General features: G+C 41.6%; 1 protein-coding gene across 5 annotated transcripts in view; it reads right to left on the reverse strand.

The window, feature by feature from the left end:
* The window catches only part of LOC116597417 (nuclear body protein SP140-like protein), a 32,876-nt gene extending 9,041 nt beyond the window's left edge, over positions 1-23,835 (reverse strand). Inside the window, exons 1-2 of one of the 5 annotated variants that reach the window (XM_032355127.1) lie at positions 23,701-23,835; positions 20,572-20,649 (exon numbers count right to left, since the gene is read on the reverse strand). The gene's annotated coding sequence lies outside the window, so the exon portion shown is untranslated. Of the gene's footprint in view, positions 1-7,116; positions 7,237-8,353; positions 8,472-20,571; positions 20,650-23,700 lie in introns of those variants that run through there. The other 4 variants (XM_032355128.1, XM_032355126.1, XM_032355125.1 and 1 more) reach the window with 4 other exon arrangements.
* Positions 23,836-24,390: the final 555 nt, after the last annotated feature.

Here is a 24,390-nt window from a genome sequence, read left to right on the forward strand (position 1 = left end):
AAAACGTAAGTAGAGATGGATAGTAAGCCTCCTGGTTCCAGTGCTCTGAACACTGCCACCCATCAATGCAGGCAACACCAATGCAAGAAAAGAAATGTCTCAAGGAAGACTGCTCTTGGTGGGGGGGGGGGCTCTTTTGGGATGCTTCTCTGTATGAACATGTCCTAGAACCTAGGGAGGTCTCAGAATGATCAATCTCAAGGACTACATCAATCAAAAACCCTCCTTTCATAGTGATAACCCAGCAACTTGGCTCTGTAGCTGAACTTCAAAGGGATGAGATGGAATTGAAATTGATGCTATCTCCCATTGCTGAGCTCCCCATGATGGCCATGCATAGCTTGGCCTTCACCCACAACCAGACAGACCTGAGGGATGTCTTTAGAAGTTTTATGGATGCTCTCCAACCCCAGGGAGAACATGAGGTTCTGGAGCTTCTGAACCTCAGGGACAGGGTATCCCCAACCACAGTGAGAGTTGGTGCTACCCCTGGAGCTAGCACTGGTGCTGTTGCTTGGCTGGGGGTTCCACCTCCTGCAGTAACTGTGTAGCAGGTCAGCTAGGGCCAAGGGAGGGGGACAGGACAGGGCTAGCTCCTCCCCCAGTCACCACCCTAGAGGAGGCCTATTAGTTTCATTGCCTTTTTAACTGTTTTCTGATCCTCTTCTCATATTTGAACTCTGAGTGCCACTACTGAGGGACCCAGCGAGGGGTCATACTAGTTCTTTCTTGTTTTTTGGTAAGAGAATGAACTCTTGATACCTCTGGGGCTGTTACAGGTTAGCTGCTCCAACAAAACCTGACTGGGCCTGCTCTGCTCCTGACATAAAACATGACATAAAACCGAGCCCACTCTGTGGTGGCCTGTTCCAGAGAAGGAGCCTTCCTCTCATGCACCGGTTATAGGGAGGGCAACAAGCGGAATGCTGGTCATAACCTCCCTGTCTGTGATGTTCACGTCAAGGAGAAAATCTGCTGGCACGGATTTCCAAGGAGGAGAGAGAGCTCAATAAAATGTTGGTTTCAAGTAAGATTTTTGTGGAGATTGACCAACTGATTTTAAAATATAAATGGAAATGCCAAAGGGCAAGCGTAGTCATGATAATCTTGAAAAAGATTAACAATTTCAACTTGCTATAAAATTACAGTAATTAAGACAATGCAATATAGGCACAAAGATTTTTTCCATTTACACTCTACCATCACTCAACAATTTAAAGTGTACTTTTTTAAATGACTTTTTCTTTTAAGATTTTATTTATTTATTTATTTGAGAGAGAGAGAATGAGCTCCAGCAGGGTGAGGGGCAGAGGGGAGAGACAGACCCCACTGAGCAAGGAGCCCAATGTGGGGCTCAATCCCAGGACCCCAGGATCATGACCTGAGCTGAAGGCAGACATTTAAATGACTAAGCCACCCAGGAGCCCTAAAGTGTTTTTAAAATACTTAAAATATATAAGTAGAAGTTAAATGTAAGTGGGAATGAAAATTTTAAAAGGGGGAACATGACATAAAACCAGGATCTGAGAGTTGTCGTGGGACTGTGGCTCTGATGTGGTGGTCTATAGACCCCACATTGAGAAACATCACACTTCTTTGGTCTTCAGGCTATTTGAGCCAGGAATGGGTAACAGTCAGTTATTAACTGTCTCCACTTCTACTTAACCTTTATCTCCTTTGGAACTCCAGCCAGATACAAAGAGTAAAGGTGAAGCTTTGCTGAAGCCCCATCTTCCCTCCTCCGTGGATGGAACCACATGCCCCCAGGGGAAGAAGGTGGACTATAGTGTTGAACTGCAGAATACTGACTGTTGCTTCAGTCCCAGAGATGTGGTGGATTTATTAGCAGACAGATAAAAAAGAATGAGGGTTCATAAGCTATGGGAGAGGTATATGATTCTTGGTTGAGGTAGATGAACTCTCAGTAGAATTCACACAAACCTACATGCTGAGAGGATTGACAGATCTATGTTGGGAGTACTCAGCTCAAAGAAAGAAGACATTCAGATCTGCTCCCCAAAACTCTTCTTCCCCAGACCACCTGTCCACACCAGCGGTGGTAATCCATTCCTCTACTTTTCCAGTCACTGGTTCACGGATGGTCAGGACTAAGCCAGCATGGATCAGTCAGTTGCTAGAAGTTTGCCTAGTGGTACTGTATAAAACCAGCCAGTCTTTTGCTCCACGTGGCTCTGAACAAGGCAGGATGTCACCCAGCTACTGCTGCAGCCATCTTACAACCACAAGAGGAACCAACAACTGGGGGTTGGAGCTGGTGCTGAGGCATCAGACCAGAAAGATGAAAAGTACCCAAATGACTGATGGCATCACTGGCCCACTGAATTGATCAAATGTGAAACCCATGTCCTACTGCTAGATTCACCACTACAAGTACCTTCTCATTTCTAAGCCAATTTAATTCAAGGTATTTGTTAACTTGTAACAGAACATAACCTCACCTTTAAAAAGAAAAAATGCTTATGAAATAAAAAGAAATCTTTTTAATAAAAAGGTTTTGTCCTGGTGGTCAGGAAGTGAAGGGTAGGAAAGATAAAATATGCTCTGCTCTCAGAAACGGCATCAGACCCACATAGAGAAGACAAGTCCAGAACCTCAGAAGCAGCCAGAGCTTTGAAAGATCCAGGTGGAACTTGAAGGAAGTGTGTAATACCAGAGGCCTTTTCATGACATGTGACATTTCTGCTCCCACAGGGACAGCTCTGATTATCCAAAGCTTGGACCACTCAGAAACAGAGGAAGATTTGGGACAGCAAGTATCTTGATCCTTACTAGACCACAGAGGTAACCATCTTTGTCAACTTCACCAAAAGCATCCCTATTGAGGGATGAGTCTGAGCTGAGACAGAGGTTTTATTACCCAGAGCACGAGGCTCCCTGGGCCTGCAGAATTCAAGGCAGGGAGAGGCAGTAGGGGCAGAGGCCACTGTAGCTGCAGAAAGTCTGGGCTTCCTCTTGTGGACGAGAATTGGAAGCAAAGAGCAGAAAGGAGCCTAAAAAATGTGGAAGTAGGGAACATTCACTCCCAGTTCCCAGTGTCTCCTCTCAGGAGAGGGACATTGGTCAGCACAACATTCCTGGTCCCTCACTGTCCCCTCTTCCTTCCCATGAGAGGTAAGCTCTTAGATGTTTTCATGGACTATAAGGTGTGGTCTCTTCCTGCCTGTCTCTCTGGAGCCATCCTGGGGACACAGAGGAGGCCTCTAGGCCTCTAGGTGTGGGTGCTGTGACAGCAGGCCCTGCCTGGCTGCGGTGAGGTCCCTAATCATGGGGCCCAGTATGAGGAAACTCATTGCCGTGACACATCTCCCAATCTAGTTTCGATTCATAATAAAGTTGATGTTATGATCTCCAGCTACCTGGATCCTTCTCTCCCTCTCTCTGTTAAGTGGCTTTGAAATATAACATGTACAGGGCCTTATTATGGGATCCCCATAAGTCCCCCACAATAGCCTCGTTAACAAATGAAATTGCCTCCCTAGACAGGTCCAACACTGACCCACCATCATGTGCCAGAACACAGAGTTCGGAGGGCAAATAGAAATCCAGAGGTTTTAAATATCTGGTGTGGATTCTGCATGGAAAAGGGGAGTCCCGAGGAGCCTTGGGAACAGGGGATACTATCACTGAAATTTTACAAAATTGGCAAGAAGACAAATGTCACTTTCTGAAAAAAAGATACCATTCAGATATGCAGATTTCCCCCCCAGAATGTGGGTAACATAGCGCCACAATCAACCTTCAAGAGGAAATTATGCCCAGTTAAAATTAAGTTCTGTAATGGGCTCTCAACACTGACAGGTGACTTTTCTTCCTTCGATAGTTTGATGTCTCTCTTCCCCACATCCCAGATTAGAAGAAGTCTTTGCTAGAGTCTGTGAAGACAGGGGTCCTGGGATCAGGGAATTGTCACAAGTTATACATTGCTAGCTTGGCTACAAATTCGTTTGTGGTTTTTGGGTTTTGTGTGTACGTGTGTGGGGGTTGGAACCAGGTTTATGATAATAATAATAATAATAACAATAAAAAGAAAGAAAGAGAGGGAGGGATGGGGGGAGGAGGGTATGAAGGAAGGAAGGAAGGAAGAAAGAAAGAAAGAGAAAGCCACTTCACATCTGTCCAGGGACAGATGCAGAAAAGACCTGAAAAGACCCTAAGCTTTCTCTTCAGGCTGATCCACAGCCCAGAGTTGTATGCCAATAATTAAAAATATATATATACTAAGGAAGCAATTCCATCTACATATCATCCAAAAGAAGTAAATACTTCAAAATAAATCTAACTGAGGAAGTGAAAGGCTCCCATGGTATGCTGGAAACTACCAAACATTGCTGAAAGAAATTAATGAAGTCCTAAATAAATGGAAAGAAATCCCATGTTCATGGATTAGAAGACTTCTTTTTTAAGATTTTATTTTTTTTATTTGACTGACAGAGAGAGAGAGCACAAGAAGCGGGTGTGGAAGGAAGAAGACGACTCCCCACTGAATTGGAAGCCCAATGTGGGGCTGCATCCCAGGACCCTGGGATCATGACCTGAGCTGAAGGTGGACACTTAACCCACTGACCCACCCAGGCACCCATGGATTGGAAGACTTAACATTTTGTGATGTCAATGCTACCCCCCAAAATCTATTGGTTCATCAAAATCTCTATAAAAATTCTGAAAGCCTTTTCACAAAAATGGAGAAACTGATTCTCAAAATTATATGGAATTGCAATGGATCCTGAATAGCTAAAACAGTCTTGAAAAAGAATTAAGTCAGGGGTGCCTGGGTGGCTCAGTGGGTTAAAGCCTCTGCCTTCAGCTCAGGTCATGATCCCAGGGTCCTGGGATCGAGCTCCTCGTCAGGCTCCCTGCTCAGCAGGGAGCCTGCTTCCTCCTCTCTCTCTGTCTGCTTCTCTGCCTACTTGTGATCTCTGTCAGATAAATAAATAAAATCTTTAAAAAAAAAAAAAAAGAATTAAGTCAGAAGACTCACACTCTCCAACTTTGAAATGCAGTACAAAGCTACAGTAATTGAAACAGTATGGCACTGGCATAAGAACAGACATATGGATCAGTAAAATAAAATACCAGAAATAAACCCTTATACATATGGTCAGTAAGTTGATTTTCAACAAGGGCACCATGATCATTCAATGAGGAAAGGATAGTCTTTTCAGCAACAGATGTTGGGAAAATTGGATATCCATATGTGAAAATCCCCATATACAAAAATTAACTCTAAATAGATCAAAGACCCAAAACTAAGAGGCAAAACTACAAAACTCTTAGAGGAAAACTTTGGGGAAAGTCTTCATAACACTGGATTTGGCAATTATTTCATGGAGATGACACCAAAAGCATAGACAACAAGAGAAAATAGATAAATTAGACTTCATCAAAATTAAGACCTTTTGTGCATCAAAATATATGCTCAAGAAAGTGAAAAGGAAAACCCACAGCTAACATCATACTCAACAGTAAAAAGCTAAAAGGTTTTCCTCCAAGATCAGGAACAAGACAAGGATGCTCACTCTCACCACTTTCAACATAGTACAGGAAGTCCTAGCCATAGCAATCAGACAAGAAAAGGGAATAAAAGGCATTCAAATTGGTACAGAGGCAGTAAAACTGTCTCACTATTTCAAGATGACATGACACTATATATGGAAAACCCCTAGAGCCTCTATCAAAAACTATTAGAACTAATAAATTTAGTAAAGTTGTAGGATACAAAATTACTCTACAGAAATCTGTTGTGTTTCTATTCACTATAACACACACAAGGAGAAAATAACAAGATGACTCCATTTAAAATTACCTCAAAAAGAATAAAATAACTAGGAATAAATTTAACCAAGGAGGTGAAAGATCTATACTCTGACAACTCTAAAACATTGATGAAAGAAATTGAAGATGTTATAAATAAATGGAAATATATGTTAGGCTTATGGATTGGAAGAAAGAGTATTATTAAAATGTACATTCTACCCAAAGTAATCTACAGATACTGTAATCCCTATCAAAACGCCAACAAAATCTTTCACCTAACTAGAACAAATAATCCTAAAATTTGCATGCAAATTTTATGCAAAATTAGTATGCAAAAGACCTCAAAGAGCAAAAGCAATCTTGACAAAGAAGAAGAAAGCTAGAGATACCACACTCCCAGATTTTAAACTATCCTACAAAGCTATAGTAATCAAAACAGTATGATATGGGCACAAGAAGAGACACATGGATCAATGGAACAGAATAGAGATCCCAGAAATAAAGCCACACAAGGAAGGCCAGTTAATCTATGGTAAAGGAGGTAAGAATATACAATGGGGAAAAGAAAATCTCTTTTGAGATCGAAAATCTCAATCATTGAATCTCAATCATTGAAAATAAATGATGTTGAAAAAAACAGACAGATACATGCAAAAGAATAAAAGTGGGACTACTTTCCTACATCATATACAAAAATAAAATCAAAATGGATTAAAAATCTAAATGTAAGACCTAAAACCATAAAACTGCCAAAAGAGAACATAGGCAATAAACTCCTGGACATTAGTCTTAGCAATTATTATTTTTGGATCTGTCTCCTCAGACAGAGGCAACAAAAGCAAAAATAAACAGTCAGGACTACATCAAACTAAAAAGCTTTAGCTCAGTGAGAGAAACCATCAACAAAATGAAAAGACAACTGACTGAATGGAGGAAGTTATTTGCAAATGATATATCCAATAAGAGGTTTATATACAAAATATGTAAAGAGCTCATACAACTCAAAACCAAAACCAAACACAAAAGCAAAAGCAAAAATTAAAAATTTTTTAAAAATCCAATTTAAAAATGGGCAAAGCACCCGAATAGACATTTTTCCAAAGAAGACATATAGACTGTCAATAGACACATGAAAAGATGCTCATCAGGGAACTGCAAATCAAAACCACAATGAGATATCACCTCACACCTGTTAGAATGGTCAATATCAAAAAGATAAGAAATAAGTGTTGGAGAGGATGTGGAGAAAAAGATAATCTCATGCACTGTTGGTGGGAGTGAAAACTGGTGCAGCCACTCTGGAAAACAATATAGAGATTTCTCAATTAAAAATAGAAATACCATAGGATCCAGCAATTCCACTTCCAGGTATTTACCTGAAGAAAACAAAAACACTAGTTCAAGATGATATATGCACCCTTTAAAGTTCACTGAAACATTATTTACAGCAGCCACAATATACAAGCAACCTAAGTGTCCATCAGTAGATGAATGGATAAAAAAGATGTGATGTACACACACATAACGGAATTTATACAATGGAATATTACTCAGCCATAAAAAGAAAGAAATCTTGCCTTTTTCAGCAACATAAATAGACCTAGAGGGTATTACATTGAATAAAATAAGTCAGACAGAGAAAGATGAGTCCCACATGATTTCACTTATATGTGGAACCTAAAAAAAAAAAAAAAAAAAAAAAAAAGCTGTTTTTCACAGTGGCTGGACCACTTTACAAAAACAAGGGAACAAGCAAACAAAACAGAAAGAGATTCATAAATACAGAAAACAAGTTGGTGATCGCCAGAGAGGAAGTGGGTGGGAAAGGCGATGAGCAAAATAAGAGGATTAAGAAGTAAAAACTTCCAGTTATAAAATAACTAAGTTGTGAGGATGAAAAGTACAGCATAGAGAATGTAGACAATAATATTATAATAACTTTGTAAAGTGACAGGTGGGAAGTACACTTACTATGGTGAGCATTTCATAATCTATAAAAACGTCAAATCACTATGTTGTACACCTGAAACTAATATAGCATTGTATGTCAACTGTAATTAAAAAATAAATACTTTCTAGATAATAAAAAAGAAAATGAAAAGACAACCATAGAATGGGAAAAAACATCCGCAAATCATTCTCTGATAAGGAGTCCATATTTAGAATACATAAAGAACTTCGGAAGCTTAACAACAACAGCAACAACAAAAAACTGCAAATAACTCAAGGCAACATGAACAAACAAGTAAGTATTTCTCCAAAGACGATATACAAATGATCAACAACGCCATGAAAAGATGCTCTACATCATTAATCATTATAAAAATGTAAATCAAAACCACATTGAGATACCACTTCATACCTACAAGGATGGCTGTAATAAACATTTTTAAAAGAAACAAAACCCACACACTGACAATAACAAGTATTGGTGAGGATGTGGAGAGACGGAAACCCTGCAGCACTGCTGATGGAAATGGAAGGTGATCCAGGCCCTCCTCCACCTTCCACCACCTGCTGCCCTAGCCAGCTCCGCTCTCCCTAACTCCCTGACCCCAAGACCTCCCAAATTAGGGACCTGATACCAATGCGTCCTTCAGGAACTTGCTTCAGGCTTCTGGGGCGATGGTTCTCATTAGGAGGTACAGAGCAGAATGAAAGCAAAGAAACTACTGTGGAGGCGTTATTCTAAATTCGGCGGGTGAATTTAAATTTTAAATTTGCATTCCAGCTCCCCACCCTCTTCTTTCCGCACCCCTTTTCCTCTCTGATTCTATAAACAGTCTACACTGCCCTCTCGTGGCATGGTCTTGCTATTGCAAGTACCCTTGGCCACTATCTTGTACTTTTTTCCTCTGAACTCATCCTGTTGTCCACCCTGGAAAAACAGAACTCTCTTCTCAACCCTCTAACCAAATAGCTCAATATCAAGGTTAGAAGTGCCATTGCGTCCTTCCAGATAAGAGTTGAATAACGTAAGGAATTGGTGCATGAGACGATTTTCCTGACCTAGACAGGGAAGTCTTTGTTCAAATTGTAAGAGAAGCCCTGTGTCTTTGACTCTTTCCCACACCCTTTCTGAGCTGTCCATTTTCCTAGGTTCTTGAAATCTTCATTGGGTTTAGGGCTCCCCAAGGACAAGATATCCCCGGCCTCTGGATATCCCCCTTAGGCTGAATGTTCTGAAGTTGAGCCCCCTTCCAAGGACTCGTGTAGTGGGTGAGAGGGTATCTGAAGTCTCAGAGCAGTGAGATGGCTTCTGGAAGCTGCTCTGGACAGCCTCCATCATAGCACAGAGCCTGTTGGCTTCCACTGGCTTGTCCTACAGATTCTCCACTCCGAGTGCTTCCCGAAAGTAGAATCTCACCAGTCACATGAACAGAGAAAAAAAGGGCTGAGTATATCAAGGTAAACATAATTGTATGAGGTAGACGCCATCAGCAGGCCTTCATCCCTGTAGCGTCCCAAGTATTTTCTAACAAGGGTTAATGCACAGCTTCGGACCATTGCTCGTGGAGAAGGGGCTCCACACCACAGGTGACATAACAAGGGCTCTCTTTGCCAGCGGGAGCTCTCTCTGTGAAATGTGCAGTGGAAAGAAGAACCAAACACTCCATATGTTCCTGAGGGGCCCCCTACAGAGAAGAGGGTGGGTCTTCTCCGACTGATAACCGCAACCAAAATGGCGTCACAGCCCCAGACCCAGAAAAGCTGCCAGGGACAAGCAAGTGTCTGGAGCAGGTGGAACAATGTCTGGAGCTGACCTGTTTCTCCTGTCCTATGAAGGGAAAGCAGCCTCTATAAACCAAAGAACTTCATGTCCCAAATCCTGAGAGTTAAAATCCTGAGTAACTAAGAAATGTTTAATCTGCTTCTCCCCAACATAAATATTAAAGACATTTTTAAAATTTTAAGTGTTTTACTGCACAAATACAGTCACTTCTTTCAAAAATTTATCGGTACTCTTTCCATATGGCCTTCTGAAAGAGTGTTAACTTGAACCACAGTGTTCCATCAACCTGTCCCCTGCTAAGTGCCCCTGGGTCTTGCCTTCCTCACGTGTGTGGCACGAAGCTTTTCCCAGACAGTTAACTTCAGAGCAATCCATGGGGGTTGTGGAGGGGGGGGAACAAATAGGTTGCATTCATGTTAGTATTTTTAAAAAATAAAAATAAAAAACAACTTCATACAAATATAAAATGAACACATACCAGTGGTTTTATTCAATTCATTAATTAATGAGGGACCCAGAAGATATTAAAACTGGTTCAAAGGAGACTGGGAAGAAGTGAGATTCATGTCCGTCAAGTCAAAGGAATGCTGAAATGAATTTGTTAATATGTACAAAACTGGTTACTATGCCACAGGACAAGACATTATCTGAGATCATCTTTTCTACCAGACACGAAGCAGTTGTACCTCTCCCAGACAAAATTCATTTTGCATTTTTCTGGCCAAGACTCATTTACAAAACTTTCTGATAAGAATCATGTATGTTATTACCAGTCCTCTGCTCCTTAACCTCTATCTCTTGCAGTTATAAAATACCTGGGGCAATAAAAGTTCAACCAAAGTTGCACTAGCAGCACTACAGTAAAAGAATAAACAGGGATCTCTTCATTTTTCTTGACAATGTGTGAACTAGGATGTGTACATTTGACGTGGTAAGGAACTGGGGCATGACGGCCCCGGCCTCTGGCCATGAGCATTTCCTTCCTCTATGTTAATAAAAATGCCAAATTTGTTTGTACATCCTGAGCCATGGTGGTTTCCCCCTAGATATTGCCTTTGTGTCAAGTAAGTTTATGCCAGTTGTGGGGCCCCGAAGGTCCCACTGAGCCAGGCTGGCACCCCAGAGGGCTCAGTGTGGGATAGCACCAGAGCATCTGCAGCTGGCCTTTCTAGAGATGCATGAGGGGTGGCCTGGAGCAAACTTGTCTATCAAGGACCAGATAGTACATACTTTGAGCTTGACAAACTCAGAAGCTCTCTGCAGCAAATACGCAGTCACTGTAGCACAAAAGCAGTTGTAGACAGCACATAGCAAATCACATGGCTGTGTCTGGGCGCCTGGGTGACTCCATCATTGGTGTGTCCAACTCTAGATTTGGGCTCAGGATATGATCTCAAAGTCCTGGGAGCGAGTAAGGCATTCGGCTCTGTGCTCAGTGGGGAATCTGCTTGAGGATTCTCTCTCTCCCCCTCTCTCTGCTCCTCCCTCCACTAGCTCTCTCTCTCTCTTTCTCTGTCTCTTTAAAATAAAAATAAATAGGGGTGCCTGGGTGGCTAGTCGGCTAAGCATCTGCCTTTGGCTCAGGTCATGATCCCAGGGTCCTGGGATCAAGCCCTGTATTGGGTTCCCAGCTCAGAGGGGAGCCTGCTTCTCTCTCTTCCCACTCCTCATGCTCTCTATCTCTCTCTCAAAGAAATAAATAAACTCTTTCAAAAAATAATGATAAATAAATACATACCTACATATTGGTTGTGTTCACAAGTAAGCCATCCCCAGACAGATCCGATCCCTGTCTTTGCCAAGCTCTGACATGGCAGAGGAGGCCCAACTTAAACACGGAATTTTAATAAAATGCAAAGACAAAGTGAGCAGGCCAAACAAACATAGTTCAATGAGAAAATGACATTTAAGGTGAAACACAAATGTTTATTGAGTTGCTGAATTTGAAGTCCTGGTGATATATCCAAGCAGAGATGGCATATCTTCCCAGCAGGGTGGGTAGATATATTGACTTGAGAACTCAGAAAGCAGGTCTCAGCTTCAGACATTTGGAAGTCATTGAAACCATAGGGGTGGTTGAGGTTGCTGAGGAGAGCAAGTGGACAAGATGAGCTGTATGAGTGTCTACACCAGTGTTTTTAAACTCAAGCAAGCCTCACAGTTACCTAGAGGGATTCTTAAAAGACAGATTTCTGGGTCCCACCCACAGTGGTTCTGGCTCAGCAGGTCAGGGCTGGGGCCAAAAATTTGCATCTCTACCAAGTTCTCAGAGAAGGTAGCTGGAATATAATCTGATTTTAGAAAAAGAGTGTTCAAGTATAAACTGAACATAAACAGGAGAGATAGTTCCTTATATATTTCAGGGAAATTAAAACATCTGAGAAAAGTCCAAGATCTGACACTTTGGCTGTTGAGTCAGGAAATAAATTTCGACTAAAAAAATCACCACAACAATCATCACCACCATCACCATCACCACCAACACCCACACTATCACTACCATCACCACTAACACCAACAATACCAACACCATTATCACCACCTTCACCTTCAATACTACCACCACCATCACCACCACCAACACCATCACTACCACCACCACTAACAGCAACACTGTCACCACCACCACCATCATCATCACCACCAACGGCTCTGACACCACTGCCAACAATAACCACAACAGTACTACCACCACCATCACCACCAACACCAACATCCACAATAACAGCATTGCTACAGCCACAGCCACCACCCCCATTAACAACACAAACAATAACAACACCATCACCACCACTATCACCACCACCATCATCGTCATTGTGGTGAATCCCAAGTGCATTTCTCTAACATTAGTCATCTTGGGCCATCTACTGCAGGACTATAAATACCTTTTATATTGCTGGGTATCTCTTTGGCCTCCATGTAAATAATATTCTTAAAGATGTATTTATTTATTTTAGAGAAAGAGAGAGCAAGTGGAGTGAGGGGCAGAAAAAAGGGGAGAGAGAGTCTTAAGCAGACTCTACACTGAGCATAGAGCCCAACGTGGGGCTCAATCTCACAACCCTGAGATCATGACCTGAGTTGAAACCAAGAGTCGGACACTTAACTGACTGAGCCATCCAGGGGTCCCTCCATGTAAATAATTTTTAAAGAAGCAATCTCAGTAGACACTGATCAATGAGATAGAAGTTGTTACAGCATAAGAGGTCTAAAGGTAGACAACCTCCATCTCTTGAGCAGGATTTAGTCTTTGAGTTAGTTCATAACTACTGAGGTGAGTGTGGCTCTTGTTATTGGTGCTCCAGCCCAGAGAATAATTTGGCTCCAACAGGCCCTGAGGAGAAGATCTCAGAATTTAGTGGGAAGGTTACCAGCAAGGACTTCAGCATCAGCCAGGCCTGGATTTGATTTCCAGATCTGTCATTTACTTTCAGAGACCTAGGGCACATTCCTTTCTGCGTTTGTTTCCTTATATTAAAATAAGAATAATTCTAGGGTTTTTCTGAGAATTAAGTTTAAAAATATGCAAAAAAAAAAAAAAAGCAGAATTCTTGGCCTATGGTAAGTACTCAATAAATAAGTATTTTTTGTCACTATTTTTATTTCCATTGTTGTTTGGAGAAGAAATGAAAAGTTGAAGAATGTTTAATCAGCTCATAAAATTGTCAAAGTATTTTAATAGCTTGCTATAAAGTGATAAAACAGAAATTCTGCTAACCTTAGGCAAGAGGCTTAAGAGAGTCACACAGGAAATTGAATGGCCTTCATATTGTTATATAATGAAAACTCATCACAAAGAAAGTAACACACTTATAAATCCTTTCCCACCTCAGCCCAGGTGAACAATTAACAACACAGGAAAATGCAAAGGCAGCTAGCAAAGAATGCTAAGGAGAGGCAGAGAACCATGCACAGAGGAAAAAAACAATCATTCCCAAATTTATAAATAATGGGCAACAGGTCATTTTTCAGAGAGCACTGGTGTGAAACGCTCTTCATCACAGTTGGAAAACAGTTTGATTTCATTAGGAGCTGCTGCAGTTTCAGAAGCTGAAGTATCAGGAAGTAGCTGCACAGGGCAGAACAGGGCAGGATAGTATCTGCATTTAACACACAAACAGAATTAGCTAAACCAGGACATGACCAAAAAGAAATCCTGGTGAGACCAGAAAGGTGATATTTCAGAGCCCTGCTCAAGTGAGTTTTCATTTAAGAAGAGGAATCAAAAGTTCATCTTTGGGCTTTTCCATATCCGTAATTCCTTGGTTGTCCTTCTGAAGTCTTGAGTTGGAGAACCATTTGGGTAACACTGAAGACAGTCTTATTAACCATCCACACAAGCAGGCACTGCAGTCAAAGCTGCAGAACCATTCCAATAAGATTCCCCAGGGAGAGCTTTTACAATTGTCTCTCTTCCCATTTAGACTCTTTCTTGTTACAAAAGACTTTTTTTTTTTTTTTTTGCATTGAAAAAGAAAATAACTTCACAAAAGTCATTTTTGTCTCCTGAGACATGTAAGATTGTTGGGAAGGAGTGGGGAGGTGGAAATCAAATTTAACCCCACTCATCAAAAAAAGAAGAGTTGTAGGGTTTTCCCTGCTGCAACACTATGCTCCAAGATACTAGAAGATGCTCCAAGATGCCAAATAGAGAGATGTCTTTTGGGGCAAGGAGACACATTAATGAGTTTGGGGCTATGTGTCCAAGCTTAAGTTGAGTAGACCCAAAAAGAGATGCGTTGGAGGGAAGCACTTAGTTTCTAAAGAAGCAGATCCTAGGAAAGGAAAGCAATGTGGCACTAAGCCTGCAATCTGGAGCCCTGGGCAGAGAGACAAATAGGAAGATGCCCCCAGAGTCCGGACCTGACAGACGCCCCTCCACTGCCTCAAACACCCAGTGAATATTTGGTATGAGTAGCGTCATGGAAGGCTTTCAGCAAAGCAATGTGGGAGACCTACAGAATGTCTGGGGAAGAAAAAGAGCAGAGGGAAAGGATTGAAAGGCAATAGGAAAAACATAAACCTTCCGGGAATATCTTTAATGGAATAATGGCTCGAGCTAATGATAAGTCATTTATTCTTTCATTCAACCAATATTGATTGAGCATTGCTTTTGTGCCAAATATGGTGCAGCTGGCTTGTACCAGTTCATGAAAGCCAACTGTGCTCCTTCCTTTCCAACTCCTTATTCACTGATGCCATATTGGTAGCTTGAAAGTGCCCATGGTATGAATGTTTACACACAGGAATCAGCAAATGTTACAAATCAGGGTCTTGTTGTTTTGGAGGGTTTGGATTTTTTTTTTTTTTTCCTCCAGAGAGTTGGTCTACCTGTACACCACTGGCCGGCCACTATTTTTTGGAATACAGCAGCAAACTAAATAGTCAAGTTCATAACCCTTGCAGAGTATATATTTCGAGGAGGAGGAGATCAAAGAATTAATTGATTGGTTGATCGATTAGTTGATTAACAAGCTATTTTCAGACGGTGAGTAAGGCTACAAGGAAAATCAGAGAGATCTGACAGGCTGTGGGGGTCGGGAAGGCTTCTTTAAGGAGGTAACATTTGAGGTGTGACATAAATTTGTATGTATAAAATCATCCCAATAGGTGGAGTCACCCCTAGGGGAAGGAACTCTGGTACATACCTTTTGCTTCTTTTTGAGGTGTGTTATCATGTTTACAATAGGACTTTCATACGTAATATTCTATTAGGTTGCCTATAAAGTTACCACCAATAATTCATGGGTGTCCTTAGCTAAAGCACACCTCCTACTTGCACAGTGAACCCCATTCCTTCTTAAATACTCAACCCAACAATTCTACCCTCTGCCTACCACATCCTTGGGTCTCCCACTACGATGGGTCCCTCCCAGCAGCATAAAAACATGACTGTTTCTCCTATTCTAAAAATGCCCTTTTCTGTCCCATTACTCACCCCCCAGCTACTGCCCTATTTTTGGTCTTGCCTTTACAGCAAAATTCTCCAAAGAGAGGTGGCTCTTCACACTCTCCACTTGCTGTCTTCCCTTCCCTCTTGAGCCAGCACAGAAAGGGTCTCACCCCATCAGTCACCAGTGACCAGAAAGGTCACTTGACCTTGCTCTGGTCAAGGACAGGAGCAAACTTTATGTTGTTGAATTCTTAATCTGATGAGAGAATCTTATTGAAATGGTTCTGCAGCTTTTCCCCAGTCTCCTGCTGGTTTGTCCCCATAAATGAGGACATGCCCCAGGGTCCAGTTCTTGGACTTCTTGCCTTTCCTGACTATGCTCATTTCTCCAAGATCTCACCCAGTCTCACAGCTTCTGTCCATATCTATGTTGGACAGGTAATATCTAAGAGTTGAGGATTCTCAAAGCCTGTCCCGCAGCTGGCTCTCCCAGCTTATTTGAACCAGTATTGTCTACTCAACATTTCTGCCTGGAACTAGAATGATTCTTGAAGGTGTGACTTTTTGTCACGGTTTGCTTAAAAGGTTTCTTACCTTGCTCAGACTAAAAGCCGAAGTTATCGCACTGTTCTAAAGGGCCTCCTCCCCAGATTTCTGTGATGTGCTCTGGACTCATTCTAAAATCCGCTTATTACACACAAGACCCATGGCCTTGTGCTAGTTCAGGGTCCCCCAGAGGCAGGTGAAAGAAACCACCTGTGTTGCCCCAAATATGCCTCTTTAACATAATATTTAAGCCAAAAGCAACTAAGATGTTGCAAACGGGAAAAGCTTTCTGTCCCCTCCCACTTTGGGCCTAAACGACCAGATGGGAATTCTCCTTGTACTGGATATGGACTTATCAGCACCAGAGGAATCTGCAAACAAACCTTACCCTATCAGTCGCCTCCCATGTATTTCCCTTCTGACAGCAAGCCCCCTTGGGGGCCTAAAACTGCTTTCCTCCAACCATCATTTCTCTGCAGATTTTTACTCTTGGTTGAAGATGCTAATAAAACAGGGTTCTAAGCCACAGCTTTGGGCTACCTTTTATAGAGGTTTTTCTCACATAGTGTGTGCTGCAGGGGTCCACAAATTGTTTTCTTTTTGTAAATCTCTTTGTTAAAGAGCCCCAGCCAAAAACCTAAGCTACACAGAGGTGGCGTTTTGACTCTGCTACCAACTGGGGCAAGGACCTAGGGACAGGTGATTTGCTTGTGAGATGGACCCAGACACAAATGTAACAAAGAGGGTGAGATGGGGGAGGGAGAGACGCCAGCAAATGACCCAGTCCCAAGGGAAAGGACATCTGGGGCTCCATCTGGTGGGGAACTCTGACAAACTGTCCCCTGCCATTCAGCTCCGGCCCCCAAGGGGCAAAGAGGCAGCATCCCTGTGCTTGCTCCCATCCCCACTGGTTGAGGCATTCCTGGGGACAGTGAGTGCTGGGAACTCTCAAGTTCTCTGCCTGTAGCCCAGCCAGCTCCCAGTGTGCAGAGGAATCTGACAGGCAGAGAAGTCAGAGACCCAGCACGTGGGAAAGAAGCTGTGAGATGCTGGAAACTTCCACAGCTTTTGTTGGGGAGGACAAAGGTCCATTGCTGGTCTGCTGTGAGCCCCCACACCCACCCCTCAACACACACACCTAGGGCCGGCTGGAGGCTATGGATTTTGCCAGAACATCCAAAAACTTGATTTAAATAATATTCACGGCAATTTCCTTTAGAATTAGAATATTCCTCTTGTTTCATGGTTTTCTGTCCTTATGCTTCTCTCTCCTACATCCTTTACTCTGGGTCCACCACTTTCTTCCCTTCATTCGTTTTCTCAGCTGTCTCTCTATTTCCTTATCCCACATGATCCTTCCCTCCCCTAAATGGAAGACTCCTGAATGTATGAAGGACCCCTTCTTCTCCCTTCTTTGAGTGCTCTCTCAAGCCAGACCTCTACACAGCAACTCCTGGAAAGTCTCTCCTGCAGCCTTCCCAATGTCCACCATCATTTCCTGCTCTTTGTCTCACTCATTGTTTCTGTTTGAATTCCTGTTATAATGTCTTAATGATAGGTTGAGATGGTCCCCAACCCCTTCCCAGGGGCATCTCAGAGTCCTCATGCAACTGGTATGTTTGTTCAGCTTTGCCCCCAGAATGGGCACTCCCTTCTCTAGTCTCTGCTCCATCCCCACTGCCTGGAATATACATTGTGTCTGCATGCTGGTGATCCCACAATCCTTGATTCCTTCAAGTGGGAAAAATTGTCCACTGAAGAGCAATTTTCGTTCTCTCAAGAGATGAGCTCTGAACATAATTTTGAATGAGGCCAGTCCTTTCGTTTGGGAAAAACCTCTATGGTCTTTTGTGGTAGGAAGAATTTTGGCTTCTCTTTCCGGTGTCACACCTATGGTTGTATTACCTTGCAGAGCAAAAGGGACTTTATAGGTGTAATTAAGGCTATTAATTGGCAGCTCTTAAAATAGGGAGATCCTGCATTATCTGGGAGAACCCAACCAACATAATCCCATAGCCCTTGAAATCAGAAGAGGAAGGCAGAGAGAAGCTGAGCATGAGAAAGACATGCTACACCATTGTTAGCTTTGAAAGATGGAAGTCTGGGCCACAAGTCTGGAAATGCAGGTGTCCTCTGGAAGCTGAGAAGCACTTCTAGCTGACAGCCAGCAGGAACGTGGGACCCTCAATCCTGCAACCACAAGGAACTGCATTCTGCCCACAAACTGAATGAGCCTGGAAGCAGATTCTTTATAGAGCCTCCCAATGAGAATTGATCCAGCCAACACCTTAATTTTTGGCTTCATGAGAGCCTAAACTGAAGACCCGGTTGAGCACAGCTAGGACTTCTGACCAAAAGGACTAGGTGATAATAAGGCGGTGTTGTTTAAAGCTGCTAAACGTATGACAATTTCATAAATAAATAAATAATAAATAAATAAAAATCTGTGGTAATTTGTTACAGCAGCATTGGGAGACTAACACAGTGCCTCCAACTAGACAGTTATAAGGAGGAGATATTTGTGAAACTGTAACTCTGTGGATCTGTGATCATGAAAAATGTCACTCAAAGTGTGGCAGGAGTCTTGCTTCTGTGACATGGTCCTTCTAGAGAGGCCTTTCTTTGCTGACCACAGACTGGATCAACCCTGGGCCAAAGAACTATTTGGTCAACAAGAAAATTCTCTCCTATCCAGTTACTCTTGAAAGCTTAACAAAGATAACTTTCCACTTCACCCCTTCCCTTGGTGAAGGGGGGAACTCTTCCTTAGAATATGATACTGGGGCCATGGATGGGGAAGAACATAATTTAAACTTTCTATCAGTTCTTGGTGCTGCTAAGGCCAGAGGCCTGATGTATTATCAGGGTTCTCCAGAGAAACAGAGCCAATGGGATCGAGAGAGAGAGAGACAGAGAGAGAGTTTAAGGAATTCCTATGCAATTATGGAGGCTGGCAAATCCAAAATCTGCAAGGTGTATTAGCAATCTGAAGACTCAGAGAAGAGTGATGTTGCCATTTAAGTTCAAAGGTTGTCTGCGGGAAGAATTCTTTCTTCCTTGGGGTTAAGTCAATCTCAAATTCTATTGAGGACTTCAACTGATTAGATGAGGCCCACCCACATTGCAAAATGCAGTCCTCTTTCCTCAAAATTTGCCAGCGTAAATATTAATCTCATCCAAAAATATCTTCATGGAAAAATCCAGAATAATGTTTAACCAAACATGTAGGCACATGGCCCAGCCAAGCTGACACATAAAGTTAATCATCACAACTGTATAGACTAGTTGACCAGTTGGTTTGTTTAGGAGTGTGCATAGTTTCTATAACAAATAAGCAGGTTTAAAACATGAATTACAATACTGCATATAATTATAGGCATAAGCAAAAAGAGAAGTTAGAAGTATTATAAGCTTATGGAATGCTAACTAAACACTAGAGTCAGAATAGTTATTACTAGTAGAAGAGAGGAGGGTAATCCAGGATCTTTAACTTACTAAGAACATGTAATTTTTTAAACTGAGTGTTCATTGTATTTTTCTTTGTACATTTTCATACAGTTGAGTTATTACATAATTATGTTTTAAAGATAAATAAATAAATTATTTGTGAGATCAGACTTATTATATCTAAACATACATTATATAGCATCTGTAATTAAAACAGTTTGGTGTCAGTGCAAAAATGGACTGATCCCTGAAACAGAACAGATCCAGAAATAGCCCCCAAATGCCTAACGAATAGAGACTATGGTGAGGGTGCATTTCAGATTAGTGGAATGAAGTAAAGGATTTGATGAATGGTCTCAGGGTGAGTAGTTACATTTTACCCTTACTCCTAAAATAAATTTAAGACAGTTTTTTTTAAATGAAAAAAAAAATTAAACCATAGAAGAAGGAAACATGGATAAAATTAGTTGTGTCCTTGGCATGAAAAGGGGCTTTGTATAGCATGCCTGGCTGGCTCAGATGGAAGAGCATGTGACCCTTGATCTCATGGTTATAGGTTCAAGCCCCAAGTTGGGTAGAAAGATCACTTAAAAGTAAAATCTTAAAAAAAAAAAAAATAGAGAGAGAGAGAGAGAGAGAGAGAAAGGCCTTTGTAGTATAGCATATCCAGAAATGATAAATGGGAAGATTTTTAAAAATTTTATATTTTTTCTAAATAAAAAATTATATAAATAATATAGAATAAAAATAAATAAATAAAAATGTATTATAAAATTATATAAATAAATTATAAATTAAAATTTTACAAGTAAAAAATGTAAATTTCTGCAAGGGAATAGACAAACCAGGAGAAAGTATTTATAGATGTATAGCTACTTAGATCCACTGAGGTTACATTAGTCAACAACATAAAAAATAACCCAGTAGAGAAAAAAAAAAGGGTAGAGGAAATAAACAGTTGATGGGGAAAAAAGCATTAAAAATGTACCACTTCATTAATAACTAAAGAAATACAAAGGAAAAAACAACTAGATATCATTTTTATTAAATCAGATTTGCAAAATTTAAATATTTGTGGGTGAGGCTATGGGGAGGAAGAACAGTGGGAGAGGTAAATGAGACAAGCTCTTTGTAGAGTAATTTTGCAATAGCTGCTAAAAACGTCAGTGCATACCTTTTAATTCACCAGTTCCAATTCTTGGGGTGTCGTCCACAGATCTACTGAGAGGTGGTGTAGAAGTGTTCTGTATCACTGATTAGGACAGCAAAAACATGGAAAGAACGAATCCATCAATAGGGTAATGGGTAATGTTATGCCCCAGTCTAAAGAATGGGGTGGATCTCTGCGTCAATGTGGAAATTGCCTTAAGATATATTATTAAGTAACGAGAGCAAAGTATACAGCGTTTTATTGCATAATCCAATTTGTGGCTTTTTAAGAATCACGTTTACTGAAGTATACATAAGCACTTGTGAAAGAACATGTTTTTCTTGTACACCCTTTTGCAATTCTTATTTTTAACCACATAAATGTAATGCTTTTGTTTAAAAAAAAAAAACCTTGTTTTTCAATGAGAAAAGATTACATGGAGCAATATTACCATTAAGTGAAAAAAAAATGGGTTATAAAAGAGCGTGCATAATTATAATCACATTTTTTCCCTATACATCTGTAATTATTCACACATATACTTGTATGTGTAAAAAGCCATCTGGAAGAATTTGGCCAAAACGTTAATTGGGAAAATGCCCAGAGGCGATGATTTTCCATTTGCTTCTTTGAATTTTCTATTGTTCCAAAGTAGGATTTCTCAATCTTAGCCCTAGTGACACAAGTTACATTTGGGGCCAGATTATTCTTTATTGTGGGGCCATCCAATGTCTTTCCAGATGTTTTGCAAAATCATTGGCCTCTACTCACCAGATGTCAATAGAGTCCTCCAACTGTGACAAACAAGGTATCTCCAGACATTGCCAAATATCTTCTGCGGAACAAAATCATGACCCCTACCCCAACCACTGGATTTATAGTAAACATGAATTATTTATGTAATAAAAATTTAAATATGTGTAGATTGGATAAATACGTATGTATCATAGGTAGATAATAGATAAATAATGATAAAGATAGTGACAGATTAGACATGTGGAGATAGATAGAAAGACAGAGAGATAGATATGAGAGAAAGGATGGGATTACAAAACACACAGGACAACCATTGGGAGGCAGATCAGTTGGGAAACCTTTGAGATATGAGCAGCAGAAAAGACCACTCCACTGAGATTTTCTTCTGACGCTTTTCTAGGCTCCTCTAAGATGGGGATAGAATGCACAACTGTTCCCCAAACCCACCAGAAGGGTTTCACTGAATGAGCAGGTGCCCACAAGACTACCCTTTGGAGGCTTTGCTTATATTTGCCATGAAGCTCCCTGGATAAAAATATTTTTGTTATGCCTCTTTGGTGTATATTTTATCTTCAAAATAGATAACATACACTTTTTAATAATTTCGGAGAGGGTCAATATTTCTTTTTTTTTTTAAAGCGAAGCTGCTTATAAAAACTAGATGAATTTAATTTTGGATGCAAGCGTGATGATTAAGTTACATAATCAAATTAACAATTCTGTGCAAAAATAAGCTTCAAGAATAGTTTTAAGTAGATGTTTGTGGGTGTCTCCCCCAAAAGATAGGTTGAGGTCCTAATCACTAGTATCTCAGAATGTGACCTTATTTGGAAATAGGGTCATTGCAGATTAGTTACAATGAGGTCAGACTCTAGCAGGCTGGGTGCTTAATCCAATATGACTGGTGTCTTTGTAAAGGACGGGAACATTTTGTGAACACAGACACACATGGAGAGAAACCGATGAATCAAGACACACGGGTGCAGACAGCCATGTGACCAGAAGGGGGCTTCTCCAAGTCAAGGAATGCCAAGGATCTCCAGCAAACACCAGAAGCTAGAAGACGCAGGGAAGGATTCTCCCTTAAGGCTGTCAGAGAGAGCAGCGCCCTGCCAACATCTTGATTTTGGATGTCTAGTTTCCAGAATCATCAGACAGTAAATTTCTGTTGTTTCAAGCCTCCTGGTCTGGGGTACTCTGTTATGGCTGCCCCAGGAACTAATATAACCTTTCTAACATCTAATATAACTAATATAACCTTTCTAACAACATTCTTATTATCATTTCGGCAGCTAACCACATACTACAGGGGAAGAAGGGACCTATTCCAAAGTCAGGTCAGACCCTGGTTGGCTTAGCCCATCAGCATCTTCCATTCCCTCACCTGTGAGTCACTGTTAAGTTGCGGGGGGATGGTATCTTAAATTGGGCCAGTGTGACTTTCAGGATTCTCCCTTAAAATGGTGGGATCTCCAGAGAAGAAAATGTGAACCACCAGCTGGGAACCAAAAACCAGCCAGTGCAAGGAGCTTTCAAAGGACCTCTTGGAGAATTCAACAAGAAGGACATATGGCTGGAACCATATCTGCAGAGTCTAAAAGCCGGAGGTTGTGGCTAGATCACACCCCTTGAGTTGTAGGATGCTGGAAGCTGAAGGAAGAGACATGGCTATCTGTAGTGGGAATGTCCTGATGGACAAGGATGGGATGTCCATCTCCCAACGGCCAGAGGTGGGCTTGCTGAAGGGAGCCCAAACAGGTCTTGTTGAGGGAGGCTCTACCCAAGAAACCCACATGGGAGTACAGCAGGTGAAGGAATCAGAAAACAGAAAAGGGAGTCTTTCACTGGTAATCAGTTGGCCAGCAAGAGGAGACATCACCCACTTCAAGGGAACAACTGCAGGTACAAGATACCGAAAATGGCAGAATCCTTGCCAAGACCCCCAAAAATGCTCCCTGAGAAAATAACCTAGCACGTGGGGGTCCTCGGCACGCAAAGAACACCAGCATGAAATCACAATGGAACAGGTCAAGCCAAGCCTTTCCTGCGCCTTCCTCTCCTCCCCTGCACAGCAGCCCTGCAGAAACTGAAAAAAGCAGATGGTAAAAGAGGAAAATAAGTGATTAGGAAAGAAAAGCCATCAGATCACTTTCCTATTGGTCCTCAGACTAAGTCAGGCCCCAGCTAATGTCAGGGAGAAGATTTAAGTGCGATACAATATCAAATATTAGAGCATATGAAACTTGTTTGATTATTAACAGGAATCTTTCCTTGTAATTAAAGGGCCTGGAAAAAATATGGGCCCTCCTCAGATGTTAAGCAGTTTTAACAGACACAGTCACACCCATACCCTGTGGCATTAACCCTAGACCAAGGATGCACACTGCCAATACTTACGACTCTGGCTGGGGGCTTCTATCTGGCCAGGGAAAGCACCCGAACCTCAAATGAGGCCAACCGAAAATGCTGCAGAGCTCAAGGGTCTGGAAGCCATCTTCAACCAATGAGGGGCAGGAGGCTGTGCGGTCAGGGCACAGCTTCCTGTCGCTCCAGGTCAGGTAGCTCTACGCTCTCGGGCCTGAAAACTCCCTCTTCATTGGCTGGTTCACTTTCCTGTCTCACTTCCTCATTCTACCTACCAACGTGTCCAGGGATTGCCTCCATAAAAACCACGTGCTCTCAAACTCATGTCTCAGGGTCTGCTTCAAAGAACACCCAAACCAAGACACCAGGAAAAGATAACATAATTTGAAAAATCAGGTTGGAGTTGCCATTAGGAGAAAAAAAAGATTGGTTTCTTGCTGCTTGTTCATTCAACATATCAGTCACACTGGTAACTGGGGTTTGATTCATCACAAAGTTTCCTGCCTAAACCTGGGGACAGGAGACAGTGGGGTTTTCCATTCTCTTCTGCATGCTCGTCACATCTTGAAACTGAATCTATATAAAGTCAGATGCTAATCACACAACTCTTCTGACTTCTTCCTGCCTAGTAAACTTTCCACTTCCTCCCATGGTGCCCTCAGAGTAAGATGAATTGTATGTGGGGGCAGAGGTCACCCAATGCACAGTGCATAGCATTGGGGT

The sequence above is a fragment of the Mustela erminea genome, chromosome 8 (assembly GCF_009829155.1).
Source record: "Mustela erminea isolate mMusErm1 chromosome 8, mMusErm1.Pri, whole genome shotgun sequence".
NCBI classification, from domain to species: domain Eukaryota; kingdom Metazoa; phylum Chordata; class Mammalia; order Carnivora; family Mustelidae; genus Mustela; species Mustela erminea.